At 43.6% G+C, this 16,259-nt stretch overlaps 1 long non-coding RNA gene across 2 annotated transcripts in view; it reads right to left on the bottom strand.

Annotated features, from left to right (window-relative positions):
* Nucleotides 1-16,259, bottom strand: part of LOC138302010 (uncharacterized) — a 164,895-nt gene that overhangs the window by 135,297 nt on the left and 13,339 nt on the right. For both annotated transcript variants that reach the window (XR_011205216.1, XR_011205217.1), the window contains exon 2: nt 12,064-12,175. This is a non-coding gene — a long non-coding RNA (uncharacterized lncRNA). The remainder of the gene's footprint in view (nt 1-12,063; nt 12,176-16,259) is intronic.

Here is a 16,259-nt window from a genome sequence, read left to right as displayed (position 1 = left end):
AAATCTTTAAAGTCCATTAAATGGCCCTTGGGACAATCAATATAAAACCTTAATGCTCTTTTGGGGTCCAACTAATAGAGCCTTTCCTCCCCTTCCAAGGAGTGAGGGGGAGCACAGAACACTATTAAAGTGGTTGACTTCCTGATGTGAATGGGAGTCTCAACCTTAGGCCAAAAGGTCGCCATATTCTTCAGCACAAATGTGGCTGAAAAGACAATGGTATATTGTGATTGCACTCAAAGTGCCTGCAGATCACTCACATGATGAACTAACACTGATCGAAATGACAAAGACAGTTTTCAATCAGAAGATGCAGTGGCCATCTATGCATAGGCTCAAAGGCTTTATATATTAGGAATGTCAAGACCAAGTTAAGGTCCCACTTGGGAATCACAAACTGGGAGGAAATGTGTGTCAAATGTTTCTTAAACCTCCTCACAACTAGTGATTTGAACAAGGACAGTTGGGTTGGCAAGGCCAAAAAGGCTGGTAAATAAACATTTACAGTGCCCAGGGCAAGGCCTTGCTGAGCTAAACATGAAACAAACAAATGGATATCAAAGAACTTTGCTTTTAAAGAGTCGGTGGCCATGGCACCACATCACTTTACAAGCTTGTTGCAGTATGCATGAATTTCCTGGTAGAGTATCTGGTGGAGAGGATGACATCCACCACCACCAAGCTACACCTGACTGAAAAAGCCCAACGAGGCTGAAACTAGTCTTGGGTTGCTTGTGTTCTAATTTGGAGAAGACATGGTTTGACACTTTGGGCTCTACTGGTCCTATTGGAGCAGGACTAAGACTAATTTGCATCTGGCTGGGTTTAATTGTAAGTAGTTAGGCTTATTGCAATCATTCCTCCCATCATCTTTTATGTGTTTGAAGTAACAGTTTGTGACCAAGGGTATGCGAAGACCTGGGTCCTGTGCTCACTGTGCCACTGGAACCAAGCTACACTAAGCTGAAGAAGCTGAATTAGGCTTCAGATTCACAGAGGACCTGACTTGAAAGTCACCTTTTGTATGACTGATTGAATACACCTCAGAATAAGGATGCCAGTCATGACCTGCCATACATCTGCTGAGTTTGTGTGCTCTGGCAAGGGAGGATCATGTCAGGTATTTAGCTACCAGAAAGAGGCTCTGTTGTTCAAGGCATCTTCAGAGGTACAGTCCCTCCTAGTATAGAACCCTGGGCCCTACTCTGTTGACAAGGGTTAGTGGATGCTTGCACCTAGTTAGTCATAGTTTCTATTAATATAATTATCATAGATCATGACATGAAAGAGTACATAGTTAAGAACATGATTTGTTTTAGTGAGCGAGTACTAAAAACAGTTAAAGTTCCTTGTAGACTGTTTATTCTTGGTTCATTGTTCAGGAAACCACAGCTAAAACCTATTTGCCAGCTTGTGGCGTGCAGGCTTTGGGCTTTCTCAAGGATGTAACACATTTTATGCACATCAGGACATGATATATAAAGCAATTAGCAACACAGCGCTTTTTTGTGAAACAAAAATGGTAAGCATGATGTCTACAAAAATCAGGTTCAAACTGATATGTACTCATTATCCAGTGATTCAATGCAACAATGATGAAAAAAAGCTATAAAAAAAGGAGCCTGCAGACAAGATTCAAAAGTAATATATGTCAAGAGAAAGGTATGTACCATCTACTCTCGATATCAGTTTTGCGAGTCTTTGGAGAACATAATAACCCTATTCTCGCATTTGTGGTAGCATTACAGGAGGGACGCAAGGATACCCATATTTGAAAAAAAAAAAAAAACGAAAATTTTAGGAAGAGGAGAGTCTCAGAAATAAATGACTAAGTAGTTGCATTTTGTATCTAAGGAAAGAGGAAGTGTATTTGGTAATAGGGTCCCTGCATGAGTACACTTTGGGATCCTTGTTGTGAACGCTATGTCCAAAAGATTGTGATATTGTATTTCCCATTTGAGAAACATTGTAGTCAAACAGTACCAAAAGAAGTTTAAACACCCGGGGCGGAGAGAGTAAACAGGTCAATCTGTCATGGTACAGACTAGATCTGAGGGGTTGGGGAAGAGAGAGAGAAAGAGAAAGAGAAAGAAAGAAAAAGAAAGAGAGAGAAAGAGAGAAAGAGAGAGAAGAGAGAAAGAAAGAGAAAGAAAGAGAAAGAAAGAGAGAGAAAGAGAGAGAAAGAGAGAGAAAGAGAGAGAAGAGAGAGAAAGAGAGAAAAAGAGAGAAAGAGAGAGAAAAAGAGAAAGAGAGAGAAAGAGAGAAAGAGAGAAAGAGAGAAAGAGAGAAAGAGAGAAAGAGAGAAAGAGAGAAAGAGAGAGAAAGAGAAAGAGAGAAAGAGAGAAAGAGAGAAAGAGAGAAAGAGAGAAAGAGAGAAAGAGAGAAAGAGAGAAAGAGAGAAAGAGACAAAGAGACAAAGAGACAAAGAGACAAAGAGACAAAGAGACAAAGAGACAAAGAGAGAAAGAGAGAAAGAGAGAAAGAGAGGAGGAGAGAGAGAGAGAGAGAGAGAGAGAGAGAGAGAGAGGGAGAAGCTTGAATGTGTGTCCTAATCAGCCCGGGGTTCTTTTAGCAGATCTGTATGGAGAAAAAGAGTTTTCTTTCACAATGTTATCAGGGAAAAGAATAAATCCAATGCCCGGGAGACAGGGCTAATTTTTCAGCCTTTGGAAGGGAGAGCGCAATTGTTATCAGAGTGGTAATGCGAAATATGATACTTGTGCCATCCAAAGACATGTTTTGCCCCAGAGCCTAAAAAAGAGCAAAATGGTATCTTGTCAATGGAGCAGGCTGAAAACTGATAATCAAAAACCTGGAAGTGCAGGCTTAGAATGGGTCGTGGCGCTGGAGAGCGCCTGTTCATACCTTATGGGGTATGTTCCTAGTGTGGTCGGCGTAGTCACAGCTGGTTCTCTTTTCTAATGCAGTTTGGAAGGTCGTCTTGAGAGAGATAGACAGGGTTCGTCGTTAAAAATGATCTGGTCAGACTACCCAGCCAGACGTAAAACACAAGGCTAGTGACATTACAAATCAAATATGGAGGTCATCTTGCAGTTAGGAAAAGGAAAAGTAATTGTGTTGGAAAGGCAAAAAAATAGCTAATGTCCATAAAGAGGGGTCTACGGTATCTCAAGTTATAATTGTATGATTGCTATTCGGATTACATAGTTCAGAAGATCCTTCAGAAACAATGTAGAGTGAGAGAATTAAAAGTTAAAAATGGAAGACCATATTGTGTGTGGCAGGTTACTGTAAACATTAATATAGACGGAACAGGTATGCATCAATACAAAGATTCCATTTAGAATCCGAGTGTTACAACACGTTCTATGATTGACAATACCAACTGTATTTCTAGCAAAAATGTGCTACAGACGTTTTTTACTGCCTTGGAGTAGATGGTCACACAGTGTTCATCGGCATGCTGAGGAAAACTCCCCGTGCCATTTCTTCTGTGAGTTTGTCTGTGACTATAGTTACAGGGAAGCTTAGTGGGAGCAGTTGACTCATTGATAGTGATCACTAGAGAATGTCCCAGTATGTACGTCCCTATTCTGAGATGTTACTTGAGCCTAAAGTGCAGTTCTGCATCCTTTAGTCCATGAGGTACTGTACCCAAATGGATGATGTATTTGCTTCCACACTGTCGTAATCTTAATTTGAGTGAGTGTAGCGGGTTATTTTCATATCCAAAAAAGTTGGTTGTGTTAGTGGAATTTCAGATAATGTTACACTAGTGAAGTCCTGGATCTGATTTAAATATGTTACAATAGTGTTCCTGTTATTTTTTGCAGCCGTAGAGAGCTACCAACGAAGATTGTGGAAATGGGCAAAGTACTATACTGTATACACAAAAGTACAACTGCAGTTTATGCACTATTTGGGTGGTATGCCGGTGTTAGACCTGACAGCTTAGGGTGTTCTTCCTCCCTTTTGCCTAACTGGTATTAAGGCGCTGTGCACTTTACCACTGTTAACCAGTGTTAAAGTGCTTGTGCTCTCTCCCCTTAGTATGGTAATATTTATGGACTTATGCCGAATTGGCATATTTAATTTACATGTAAGCCCCTTGTAAAGTGCACTCCATGTGCACAGGGCTTGTAAATTAAAAGCTACTTGTGGGCCTGCAGCACTAATTGTGCCACCTACTTAAGTATCCCTTTAACCATGTCTCAAGCCTGCCATCGCAGAGCCCGTGTGCACAGTTTTACACTCCTATGTTGACTTGGCAAAATTACCCCTTTTTTAACACACAAGTCACCCCCCAGTTAGGCCCTGGGCAACCCAGAGAGCAGGTGCAATGTATTTAAAAGGCAGGACATGTACTTTTAAGTTTTACATGCCCTGGTAGCGAAAAACTCCCAAACTTGTTTTTCACTAGTGAAAGGCCTATCTCTCCCACAGGGTAACATTGGAATTACCTTATTACAACATAAAAGTAATTCACAATCTGAAAGAAATATACTTTGTGAGTTTAGTGTCTCTGGAATCACAATTTAAAATCACAACTTACGGAGAAGTAGAAGTTGGAGTTTAAATTGCAATTCTGAAAAGGCACTTTTAGAAAGTTGGCATTCCGTTACTTTAGCCATTTGGTCCCTGCTGCCAGTCTCTGATATCTTGCCTCGGGTGAGTGACAGCTGGGCCTTGTGTATTCCCCCTACACAGCCACACACAATGGGAACTTAGGTGCTACTTGATGGGCCATCCTGGGCAGTGAGGACCTAGGCACAGTTTCACACCTGAATAGGTTGTGTGCTGTCCCCACACAAAGGACTGCATAAACACATGCAATATATCTGGAGCCAGGCAGGGCATCTGTGCACTTCAAGGCTGTCTTTCAAGTCCCCTCCACTTCAAAGGCCCAACTGGGTGTAATTACTGGACCTCTGACACCCCAACTTCAGTACAATTCTGGACCTCTGGATACTCTTCCGGGAAGAAGGACTGCTGTGCTGCTAAAGGACTGCCACTCTCCTGCTTTCCTGTGCTGACCTGCGGCATGCTGTCCTCTCCATGAGTGAGAAGGACTGGACCTGCATCACTTCAACTCAGAACCCAGAGCAACTCCAAGGGCTTGTTGGCTGGCCTCCTGATTTGAAGTCTCAGCTACATAAAAGAATTCCAACCACTCTGCTTCTGCAGCTGGACTCGGCGGGGTAGACATACAGATGGCAAAATGATGCCCCCCAGTCCTGGACCCTTGGAAGGGGGCTTAAGGTGCTTTCTCAGAGGAACCGACACATCCTCTGCTGAGCAATGCACTCCCAAACAGAACTACCCCATTTCTCAAGCAGAGAGGAGCATCTCTGAGCATAACTGATGCATCGCTGCTGTTGCATAAATTAGCCAAATTACAAAAAAGATTTGCATCACCACAGCAACCCAAAATCTGGGTTTGACGCACTGCTTTCGAAACTGCCAGTGCATAACACTTTTCCTGGTGCACGCTCCTCACAACCCCAGTTGACAGCAGCCTTGACGATAATCACAGCTTCACCGCTTATCAAAACTGATGCATCGCCTTGACTGCACAACACATCCTTGACAATGGCCTTTGCATCGCAATCCATGTTGGCAGGAGCCTCAATGATGAAGCAACAGGATCTCGCACTGCAGCGTTGCTGCATATCCAAATCGATGCATTACCTCGGATGCGTGACACATCTTCGACGTGGATCAACGCAATGCTCCGCAACCAGGATTCAAGGTACTCTGGTTAAGTGGGCCTTACTGGGTTCCTGTAGCTGGCCCATGCTCCATTGTGGTCTACCTGAACTTTTTACTTTGTCCCGGTCCGGTGTGACCAGATATACCCAATAGCATTTTTGCTTCTTAGCGCTACTTAGAACTGAAAATATTGCATTTCAAAGTTTTGAGTCAATTTATTGGATGTCTGTCATTTTGGTCTTGTTTTATTTATTCCATTGAGATCTGTTTTTCTAACCTGGTGTGGCATCTTTTTGTGTGGTGTTTTCACTGTTTTACTGTTTAAAGTGTTGCACAAATACTTTGCACATTGCCTCTAAATTAAACCTGACTGCTCTATGGCAATCTACCAGAAGGTGAGAACAGGCTAATTTAGGATTTCCTGACACATGCCCTGACTAGGATTGTGATCATTGCTTGATCAGTGCTCATTGCACAGTCAATCAACAGTCCAATTTGTAACATCAGGTCTTTTTCATTGTCTGTGAATACTCTCGGCTAGCTTGTTCTAACAATTTACAGGCTGAACAGTTGTGACAAGTATAGAAGCCAACCGGTTCGTCAAGAAAGGGTGATTTTGTTTACATTTGTCTACAAATTCCAGTTTACACAGTTGGAGCCCTAAAGTAGTCCATCCAAGGCTCGTTGGGTATGAAGTCATTGATTGAAGGATTACCGCTTAACAGTTGCCAGTGTTTTTGTTATACTGTGAGGTAGAGAGTAGTTTTGTTTCAGGAAGAGCTCCCGAATGGGGACAGGGGGGACTAGGGATGTAATTTTCATTTTTTTTTTTTTTAAGTATTGAACTTTTGTAGCCCTTTTGTTCAACCTGTCAATTAGCTTCTCTGTGTTTTTTCTTGTTCTTAGCATTTCACCCTATGGGATATTTTAGAAGGCAGCTAGGTGGCAGCTGTCTACATGTAATATACAGTCTGCCAATGTGTCTTTCTGAACATTGTAGTCTAAATGTTATTGTCTTCAATGCAGATGGTATGGCCCAGAAAATGAATGTTTGGTTGAAAGTTCATGGGTAAATTTTATGTTTCATTCATTGTTGTCTAACAGTTCAAGGGACGTTTTGAGGCTTTCTCTCTGTCCCTGCCTAATGCACAGAATGTCATCTCTGTACCTTCCTCAGTAGATCATATGCAAAGTGTAATCCTGGAATTTTTCTGCTCATAACCAAAACTGCTCAAACTCACCCATCAGAATGTAAACATACAGTGGAGTGCAAATTACCTCTATTGCAGTTCCCTGGGCTTGAGTATAGTATTCACTATTGAAGCAAAAGATGTTGGGAGTTAGACAGAAATGTAACATACCCGAAATCATTCTTAAAGTTCCGGTAATATACTGAGTTTGTGGATAAGACTTTGTTAGCTGCTTGAATTCCATGGAAATGTCATCTAGAAGTGTATAGTCTCAAAACATCAACGGAGACTAGTATGTAGGTACCCTGCCAGCCAATATTGTCACAATTGCTCATATTGTACTGTATATCCTTATGTGTGATACTACATTTTTAATTTGTCGTTGCAAGTGCCGGTTGATCCAAGCGCGAGCAGCTAGTGTAATTCCGTGCTATAATGGGGCCCCATGGTGGTGGAAACTGTTTCTTGTGGATGTTCAGTTGTGGGTAGAATGCAGACATTACTGGGTGTTTAGTATGTAGGGATTATTTTTGACTGATCAATTTTTTTCGTTTTAAGTTTATTTCTGCTATTGAATTATTGTTGAGTTCTTGGTAGCAAGTGGTATCCTGTAGTTGTCATTGAGCGTCCTGGATGTAGTCAATGTTGAGGATAACTGCATTTCATCCTTGGTCACTTCTTTTATGATAATTTTGGGGTGTTCTTTAGATGCGAGTGGCTTGTTCTTTTTGTGTAATATTCTAAGGAAGATACCTTCGTTTTTCAAGAGTACTTATGATACTCCCTTTCAAGATCCTGCAAAGGTGTATTGTAGAAAGTGTCAATAGAATTCCCAGCTTGGAGTTGTCGGGTAAACATGGCATTGAATCTTATTGGTGCTTGTTAAGGTGCGGGTTCTTTCAATTCCAATTTCAGTTGTGGTTTGGCTTAGAGGAGTGTACATCTCCAGGCCTGTATTATATACTTATGATAGTATGTGGATATCTTCTAATTTCCTGTACAGCGAAGGGATTGGTGAATGAGCTGGAGGATGGGCCCTTCAAGTGTTGCATTTTAGATGGTTGGCCAGAAAATAAACAGGGGTTAAATTTCCAAATGAATTGGAACAAATGCATTTAAGCCTCCACCAAAATCCAAATTGCTGTAGTGCAAGGTTTCAGTTCTTTTTTATAATCCGTGTCTGGTTGTCTGCCAGGGCAGTATTCGACAGACTGACAATCGGTTGGTTTTGACTTTTCATTTTCTTGCTCCTTCTTCCATGCCAGATGTTGAGGGTTGAACTGTTGTCATAGGGTGTGCTTTGTGCCAGATTCTAATAGTTGTTGTTTTTAGGGCCCTTAGGCATAATCAAGGTGTCTTGACGTTAAAACTCCAACTCTTCTTGCTACCTCCACCTCGCTGACAGGATATTCTGTATCTAAGGCTTGTCAGTGGCTGTGTCACTACATGTTGTAATGTACCTGCAGATGGCACTGTGTTTTTGTGCGAACATATATACCTCTCAAGTTGGTAATCAAGTTGGTCCCATTGGTATTTCCTACTTCTCCTCCTTGGTTATTTTAAACCTCAAACTCATTCATTAATTTATTGAGGATTTCCACGTTTTTTCTGTGTGACGTCCCCCCAGTTTGTCTCATTTGTTTTCTCAGTTAGGTTATTAAATTGATTCTTGTATTTTTCACTTTTTTCTTTGGTTATGTCAATTAATTGTTGGATCATGTTATTTGACGCCCAATGTAGGTTTGGTTCCCATTTGTTTTTATTTTGATGAGGTCTGTTGTTTTGATTGGAGGGAAGATAAGTATATGTAGTCCCTGTGGAATTAGATTTGCTTCAATATATTTTTTCAGAGTAGTTGCTACCCACCATTTTGATGTTTCTTTCTTTAGAGGTTTTTCCAATGCCTGAATGCGCTTCCTGAAGTCGATGGGTTAGGTTTAATTGCTGTACATTGTCTATTCTGTTATTCTTGTTCATTCGTTAGCTCCTTCAGTCCGCCACTGGTGTCTAGATTCCACCGGCTATAGAATCTCGAGTCCTGTCTTAGTAGTAATGTGAGGGACTGTGCTCTGACACCCCTCCTCACAAGTAGAGTACTTAAATATTAACAAGGATCAGGGGATACTTCACCTATTTATAGCTTTCATAACTATAACCATCGTTGTTCACAACATGAAAGAGTGTGTAGTTTAGAACAGGATTCGTTTTAATTAGCGACCACAAGAAAAACCATCGAAGTTGCATGCATAATTCTTTATTTATGTTTTGTTGTTCGGGAAACCATGACCAACATGTGTTTGTTCCCGTGTGGCGTGCAGGCCTGGGGCTTTTCCAAGGCTGTAAAAATATTTTTTGCACATCAGGACATGAAATAAATGCAATTAGCTGCAGGGTACTCTTTTTGTGAAACAAACAGTAAGCAGGGTGTCTAAATCATCAAGATCAAACTGGTATGTGCTCATCAGTGATTCACTGCAACCATGAGAAGAAAAAACGATGAAAGGAGCCTACATAAACAGAGGCACGTGGTGCTCAATAGTGTACAGCGATGAGATCCTTCATGAAATCGTTATCAAAAACTGTATCATAGGCTCAAACCTGTGCAGAGCAACATATGTTGGGAGAAAAGTATGTGCCATCTACTCTTGATATCACACGTATGAGTCTTTGGAGAATTTAGCTACCCTATTGTCACATTTGTGGTGAGCATGCCAATCTGTCTTGGTACAGGCTAAGTCTGTGTGGGGGTCGGAGAGAAAGATACAAGCTTGAGGATCTATTTCACTTAGTCCAGGATTCTGTCAGCAGGGCTGTATGGAGAAAAAGAATATTGTTGTCACAATGCTCTCAAGGAAATGAATAAACCCAATGCCCAGTAGACAGGGCTAGCTTTTTGGCCATAGTGGTGGTGCGAGTGGGGGAGTGTGGGACCAGAAAGCATCATCAGAGTGGTATGCAAAATGTGATACTTATGCCACCACAAAAAAACAAGGTTTGTCTCAACACACACTTATGGTCTCTTTTGGGAGCAATATAGGGTGGGAAGGAGAGGAGAGGAAAGGTAGAGTGTAGCCCTTTTGAACAATCCACAAGACCCATTTGTTAGATGTCATGAATCATCAACCTTGGTGAAAGTGCTGAATCAAGCTCTCCTACCGGTTGTACTTTAGCCACCGAGGATAAACTAAAGGGGCTTATTGGCCACTGTATCAGGGAAGAGGAGTTGGAGGGCTGGTGCCTCTACTGGCATGCGTAATATCTGCCAGTTCTGCAACCATGGCCCCAAATGTTCAGGGCTGTCTGTTGCATCACTATCTGGGAAGGCTAGTGCACTCTGTAAAACAGTCCCCAGGGTTACCCCGAAAAGGACACACTATGCTCTTACTAGCTTTAAAGCATTCAAAATCAGAGGCCACCTTCTCTCCAAAGAGGTGAGACCCATCACATTGCATGCCATCTGCAATGCCTACAGATCACCGGAAATTCTGGTTGCCTCATTCAGAAAGGTCTGAGAAGTACAGATTGCCCTGCTAATGACATATGTGGTATCTAAGCCTACATGGAAGACTGATTTAGCTGTAGCATGCTCATCATGGTTTGTCTGAACCAAGATTGTTGTATGGTCCTCCAGAACTACCAGCAAAATCTCACTCGGCATGTATGTATCAAACCAGACCGACTGAATTTACGGAGCTCAGTGCCATACTTGCAGAAGACATCATTTGCTTGTCACAGGCAACAATCCTTTTGGATTTTCTATCTGTGGGATTGGTCAGAGGTTAATTAGGATTCACTTTACTTGTCACTGCCTGTACAATGAGACTTTTGAGAGTAATTTGCTTGGCTAGAAAATTTGGATCATCAAGTTCAGACCTATGTGGCCTGGCCACTTGTCAATTAAGAGGCAGACAAGGACATGATTTAAAACAGGTAACAATCAAAGTATCAATAAGGGCCTAATTGAATGGAAGCATGGACCCCTACATTGCTGGCCCAGACTGCAAAATCTGTCAAAACATGTGCCTTAGTTACAATGGAGGGCAGCTGTCATTCTAGAATCTCAGCTGCCCTCCAAACCAGTACTGCAAATGGTGTACCTTTTTCTATTGGTAGCACAAGTGGAAAGATAAGCTCTGTTTTGTAAATCAAACTATGTATTGCATCACCAGTTTAATGATGGGGGAGCAAGCCAACCTCATCAACAGTATTCTGAGGTGCACCCTTTTGTGGCAGAGTATCGGAGTCAGAAGGAAAAAAAAGAAAATCGAGCCTCTGCTCATAGGTGCATGGCAGGAAAAACACTGGAGTAGAGTCATGACAACTGATTGCGCTTTGAGTGGTTTCATGGTACTCCATAGTTCAATTTCGGGCTGACATCTGCTCGAGATCAGGAACTGGATCATTAACCTACATTAAGTTGGTATTGGGTAGTGGTGACGGAGATCGGTGTTGATCTTGGGGTCAAAATGGAAGTCTTGACCAGAGTCAGTACAGGCACAGTAATGGAACCCATGTAGATAGGCAGTGAGGAGAAAGAACCACCAGACAGTAGCCCAACTAGATGCCTATGCAGTTCCATGAGGCCCAAAAGCATGCCAGAGACCCAGAAGTGCAATCAGAATTAGCAGCATGGTTTTCATTTTTGGTGGTGGTTGATGACGGGTAGGGGAACTCAAATTGTTGGGACCAATTGAGGTATTGGTTCCATGGCTGGTGACCTTGAGTGTGACTCAGTTCTTGATGCACTAACCCATTATCTTTGAAGTCAACACAGTTGCTCTAAATAGTGGTGAAATCCCATTTAATTGCCACATACTGCTAGACCACCATCTAGATATTCGCCAAGATGGCAGTTGTGCTGCTCATAGGCCTGTTAATACTGTGGGAAACTCCATGACTTACAGACAGTCCCAATTTCTTCAAAAATGCCAACTGTGTACCTCTCAGACAGGGCAACTCTGCTCCAATCAGAAGAAAGTGCTGAATGTGCACTTCAAAGACAACACGTCTCAGCCTAGATACAAAGTAAATGCTGATTGATCACATCAAAAGAAGAATTGACTAAGCATTCTTGCTTCTACAGAATAGTAACCTCTGTGCCTAGTGGGAGGACTGACCAGTCGCAGCTGGTGATGGGGCAAAGTGGCAGGGGGACATAGCAAAAGCAAAAAATATATATACATATTTTTTAAAAACACCTTACCTTGACCCCGCCGCACCACCGTTCTCTGCTGCACTGCAGGCACAGGCTCCCGGCCTGCCCTGCGGCCAATTCTGACACTGCTCTGCGGAGGAGCCACCACTGGGACCAACGTCTGGAAGGAACAAGTCTAAGCCATTATTCAAATGAATGTTTTAATTTAAAAGAAGCAGTAGCTCAGCACAGTCATTTTTAATAAAATAAATAATTCACTTCAGAAATCATCACCATTCACACAAGAACGCAGGAAGTCCCTTTTGCTTACTCCTTCAATTATGTCCGATTGGGGAGTAGAAACAAAGTGTTTTAGGTGTCAGGTGTATGTTTAAAAAAAAAAAATTAAACGTAGTCTACTTCTTCAGGTGAAAGCCTAATTTGTAGACTTGATTGCACAAAAGGAGGCTGAATGCAAACTGATTCTCAGTCGGTTTGCAGAGCTCTTTTCTTTGACCCCTGGTCAGACAACTTGGTGTGCCTCGTGGACAGCGGTGACAGCCTCCCTGTCAAGAATAAAAACTTTATGACTGTCTGACTAAGTCAAAGGATGCATCAAGACTGAAGTCAAGAAGCTGCTAGAGCTAGGGGTGATTGAACCTTCTGACAGTCCCTGGGCCAGCCCAGTGGTACCAATCCCCAAATCTCACTCAAAAGGTGGGAAACCTGAGATGAGGTTTTGTGTGGATTACAGAGGGTTAAATGCAGTCACTAAGACAGATGCACACCCCATCCCTAGAACAGATGAGCTTATTGATAAGCTAGGGGCAGCCACGTTTCTTAGTACCACTTTTCAAATGTTTGGTGAATCGAGTTCTGTCAGGTTTGGAAGGCTTCAGTCCAGCATATCTGGGTACCTGGGAGGATCACCCGGTCCACCTGTGAGAGGTTTTGCAGGCTCTGAAGCAGGCAGGCCTTACTATCAAGGTCAGTAAGTGCCAGATAAGGCAGAGTACTGTAGTTTACTTGGGCCACTTGGGAGGTGGAAGACAAGTTAAACCTCTCCAGGCCAAAATCCAGACCATTCTGGATTGGGTGCCTCCCAAGACACAGACTCAAGTCACGGGCTTTCTTGGCCTGACAGGGTACTACAGAAGGTTTATGAAGGGGTATGATGCCACTGTGCCCCCTGTCACTGAGTTAACCTCAAAGAAGCAACCCAGACAGGTAATTTGGACAGAAGCTTGTCAAAATGTCTTTGATACCCTGAAAGCAGCCATGTACTCAGCACCTGTCCTTAAACCACCAGAAGTTTAGGAAACAGTTCATTGTCCAAACAGACGCTTCTGAGCATGGGATTGGGGCAGTGTCATCACAAACCAACGATGAAGGCCAGGATCAGCCAGTTGCTCACATCAACAGGCAACTTCTCTCAAGACAGCAGCGTTTGAGAGCCATTAAGAGGGAATCCCTTGCTGTGGCTTGCTCCCTAAAGAAGCAGGGACCCTACCTGTTTGAGACTCACTTCAAGGTTCAAATCGACCACAGGCCTCTCAGGTGGTGGATGCAGATGAAATGAGAGAACTCCAAATTGTTGAGGTGGTCCATTTCCTTTCAATGAATGGACTTTGTAGTGGAAAACAGAGACTGACCATGGACTGGCACAGACCGGGGACTGACCATGCCAATGCAGTTGGTCTTTACAGGTTCTTACACTTCTAAGATGAAGACCACCAGAAAGGAGGTTTGTGCTCATCCCCTTTCGTCTGGGGGGGGGGCATGTTGTAATGTCCCCTTTTTGGCTGGTCACCTCCCACTTTTTGCTGCTTGATGCTGTTGTTTTTGACCTGTAAGTGTACTGAGGCCTGCTAACCAGACCTCAGTACCAGTGCTCTTTCCCTTAAGTTGTGCAGAGACTATTACCAGTCCAATTGGCAAGGATGTTACAACCCCGTAAGGCCCTAGTAAACTAGTGGTACCTAGGAAACTAGTGGTACCTAGGACAGGGATGGTAAAGGGATCAGCAGGACTGCAGCACTGATTGTGCCACCCTCTCTGACCCAAGTAAAAGTAAACCTGCATAGCTGCCATGTCAGCCTGCACAAGCAACTTGCCTGCTCGAGTTTGACTCTGCCCACTCCATCTGCAGGCAGGGTCCATTCACTGCCATAGCACAGGTCAGTCACCCCTTAGGCAGGCCTCCTACAGCCCAGAAGGCAGAGTGCACGGTGTTCTGAGCGTGGACATATATGCATGAGCATATATGGCCCTGTTGCAGCATTTTAAACTTAATGCTGCCGCAAGTGACTGGGGGTCCATAGGATAACATATGCTGGCACTCAGGCAGTCCTCAGATATCTAGCTCCATTATGGCACACCAATTCTCCCATGTTTGGTATTAAATACTGTGCTTTTTAACCCTGATCACGATTCTCATGCTCAGAATTAACTAGCATGTACCCTGGTGGCATCCTTACAGGATGCCCACCAAGATACCAGCTTTCCCATGCCTTGACGAGCTTGCCTTAGCCATTTGCCAACAAGACAAGAGTCTATCCTCATGCTGGACACGTTAATAATTCCCCCAGGACGGAGACCAAGGCCCGAGGCAGGAGAGAGGTCACCCCTCCTCCCCCCCAGAAATGCTAATGTTTACAGTAATCAAGGAGGTGAGCCTCAAAGGCTTTCACCACCCCGGATGTGTAATCTCTTGTCCCCCACTCGAGGTCAAAGTCCTTACCACCCTGACCACCTTTAGGGTGGGCTGGGGGTCTGTACAGCCAAAGAAGGATTCTGCCATGTTGGCAAACCTCATGAATAGTAGGTTCTGGGTAGAAAAGTGACATACTCCCACAGAAAGTCATCACTTCAGGGACGGACTAGCTGCAGGGATCCGTAGCACATTGGACACTGCCCCTACACCATTAACGCCCCACTAAACCAGGATTTAAGGGGCTCCCCTAGCACCAGAACCTCAGTTCTGACTTTGAAACCAAGAAGAGGCAAAAGAAGACTCCATCACCAACAAAAGGACTCCAGACTCCACCACAGTGCAAAGAGAGGACACTTAAGTGCCCTGAGGAGACAGTATACTGGAACTGTGTGATCAACATGTGCCTGTGGTGAAAACTCATTGCTCCCAGCAAAAGGGACTCCTTTGGACGCCAGAAACCTACAGCAGACTCTCCTGACCTTTGGTACCAGTACCAGTCACCTGCAACCTGCAGAAGAAGAATCATGCTGTGTCACCAGAAGTGCAACCTGTCAGGCCCCTCATTAGTGAGCCCAAAGAAAGTCAGTGACCTGCACCCCAGGAGTGGTATTGAGATTCTTACCAAGTTTCAAGCCGCTACCCTCTTCCGGATGACCTCCAGTCAACAAAGTAACCATGGACTACTTTTGCCACTGCCAAGGCTTGTTTGTCGCCAGCCCGGTAACCCACAGCTTCTCGGACATCAATGACTCTACAGCAGTTCCCCAGCATAGTGACCGACGTTGGCAATGACCCAGCTCCTGAGAATCTGCATCTTGAAAAGGAGATCTTAAGAGGAACAGCAAAGCAAATTCAGTGAGACCAGTCCCTGTGATTGACTGCTGCAACGTCATCTCTGCACCCGGACCGCCGGATGCGGTGGTAAAGTTCCGGCTGGTGAATCCAGGTCCTGGGACCCCAAAGGCCTCTACTTCCCAAAGGTAAAGTGTAAGTCCACCCCAAAGTCTGCGTTTGCCAAGTGCTGAATTTTGACAGCATCCGCGGATCACGCCAGCACCAAGAAAAGTCAGAGCACTTCTGCACCGGGATTCCCTGGGCAGGGTAACTAGGAACTGACTATTGAGTCTTGGTCTAGGGACCCGCAAGACCTGAACTCCAAGTGGGTCCCCCGGAGGTCACCATACAAGTGACTGATTCCACACTAAGGTTTTGCCCCATTGAGTTCCATGGGAGTCGTTTTGACCATTAAAAGTACCCCATTTTTCAATGTTTTTTAACTATGGTTGTGTGCAAGATAAAAAGTTCATTTTGGTGTCTAAATTAAGATCAAAATCTGCTTTATTTCTCTAATTTGGTGTCAGATTTCGTTTGACTCGTATCATTTACTTATCGTCCTGTTGTTGTTGTGAAATGCTTTACACATGTTCCTCTAAGTAGCCTGACTGCTCTTTGCCCCTCTACTAGGACTGAGCTAAGGTTTACTAGTGTGAACCAGAGGTGCACTTCTCAGTAACATACTAGTATTACTTTGTAAGACTCCTCTGTCATACCA

The sequence above is a fragment of the Pleurodeles waltl genome, chromosome 6 (assembly GCF_031143425.1).
Source record: "Pleurodeles waltl isolate 20211129_DDA chromosome 6, aPleWal1.hap1.20221129, whole genome shotgun sequence".
Taxonomy (NCBI): Eukaryota; Metazoa; Chordata; class Amphibia; order Caudata; family Salamandridae; genus Pleurodeles; species Pleurodeles waltl.
The sequence above is the reverse complement of the archived record's forward strand: the minus strand, read 5'-3'. Positions and strand labels throughout refer to the sequence as shown.